This window comes from Poecilia formosa, unplaced genomic scaffold (genome assembly GCF_000485575.1).
Source record: "Poecilia formosa unplaced genomic scaffold, Poecilia_formosa-5.1.2 Scaffold682, whole genome shotgun sequence".
Lineage (NCBI taxonomy): Eukaryota > Metazoa > Chordata > Actinopteri > Cyprinodontiformes > Poeciliidae > Poecilia > Poecilia formosa.
This window is the reverse complement of record NW_006800621.1, coordinates 76,583-78,482: the sequence shown is the minus strand read 5'-3', so window position 1 is coordinate 78,482 and position 1,900 is coordinate 76,583.

Genomic DNA, 1,900 nt, shown 5'->3' with positions numbered 1-1,900 from the left:
AGCCACTGCTCCAGTTTGGGGGTGACTGCCCCGAGGGCCCCGATGACCACAGGCACCACTGTATTCTTCACCTTCCAGGCCTTTTCCAGTTCCTCTCTGAGGCCCTGGTATTTCTCCAGTTTCTCCTTTTTCCTGATGTTGCAATCACTTGATATTGCTACATCCACCACAACTGCTTTCCTCTGTTGTTTATACTGTTGTACACTATGCCCGCCACTTGGTTATGTCGTTCCATGTACGCTTTCCCTGCCAGCATCTTGCACCCTGCTGTTATGTGCTGGACTGTCTAGGGGACCTCCTTGCACAACCTACACGTTGGGTCTTGTCTGGTGTGGTAGATCTAAACCTCTATTGCTCTGGTGTTTAGGGCCTGTTCCTGGGCGGCCAGGATGAGGGCCTCTGTGCTGTCCTTGAGTCCAGCTTTTTCCAGGATTTCCTGATATCAGCCACTTCAGTTATTTGTCGGTGGTACATCCAATGTAGGGGCTTGTCCTCCCATGATGGTACCTCCAGCACCACGTCCTTTGTTCCCCATTGTCTGAGGCATTCACTGATCACATCGTGTGTTGAGGCTTTGTCCTTGATGTATTTATGGATCTTGGATGTTTCATCTTGGACAGTTTCTCTCACGGCTCGTGTACAGTCTCAGGGTGCTGGATTTTGAGTGGAAACCTCCATGGATGGTTAGTAGCTTCGAAGTCTTAACATTCGTGGTCTTTATCTCCTCCTTTGACCACCTAATTATTCCTGCAGGTTATATGATTACTGGTAAGGAATAGCAGTTTATCGCATGGATCTTGTTCTTGCCATTGAGCTGGCTTCTCAGGACTTGCCTCATTCGTTGGAGGTATTTGGCTGTGGCTCCTTTCCTTATGACCTCATCGAGGTTGCCATTTGCTTGTGGTATTCCCAGGTACTTGTAACTGTCCTCAATGTCTGCTATTGTTCTTTCTGGGAGTGAGACCCCTTCTGTGTGAATGACCTTCCCTCTCTTTGTAACCATCCGGCCACACTTCTCTAGTCCGAATGACATCCCAATGTCAGTGCTGTAGATCCTGGTGGTGTGGATCAGTGAGTCGATGTCTCGCTCGCTCTTGGCGTACAGCTTGATGTCATCCATGTAGAGGAGGTGACTGATTGTGGCCCCATTCTTGAGTTGGTCTTTACCCACCTGGTGAGTCAGTCTTGTTGATGATTTGGCTGAGGGGGTTCAGGCCTATGCAGAACAGCAGTGGGGACAGAGCATCTCCATGGTATATGCCTCATTTCAAGGACACTTGTGCAAGTGGTTTGCAATTGGCTTCAAGGGTGGTTTTCCACAGCCCCATCAAGTTTGCAATGAAGACTCTAAGAGTCCTATTGATGTTATATATCTCTAAGCATTCAATGATCCAAGTGTGTGGCATTGAGTCATAGGCTTTCTTGTAATCAATCCAAGCTGTGCACAGGTTGGTGTGTCGGGTTTTGCAGTCTTGGGCGACTGTGTGGTCTACAAGGAGTTGGTGTTTGGCTCCTCTGCAATTTATGCCGATGCCCTTCTGTGCTGTGCTCATATATTTATCCATGTGCTCGCTTATCTTAGCCGCTATGATTCCTGACATGAGCTTCCATGTCAGGCCCTAATCATGTCTGGATCAGGATTGTGCGTCCTTAAGTTAACCATTCAGGGTGAGTGCCATTTTGTAGCAGCTGGTTCATTTGAGATGCCAGTCACTTATGGAGGGTAGTAGGCATGGATCATGTCAGGTCCTGGTGCTGTCCAGTATTTCATACCTGAGACTCTTTCTTGGACATCTGCCATTGTGATAGTTACCGGGGCTTGCTCAGGGACGTTGCTATGGTCATCTCGTAGAGAGATTAGCATTGCTGTTGTGTTCCCATGTGCCTTTCCAGTATTGTT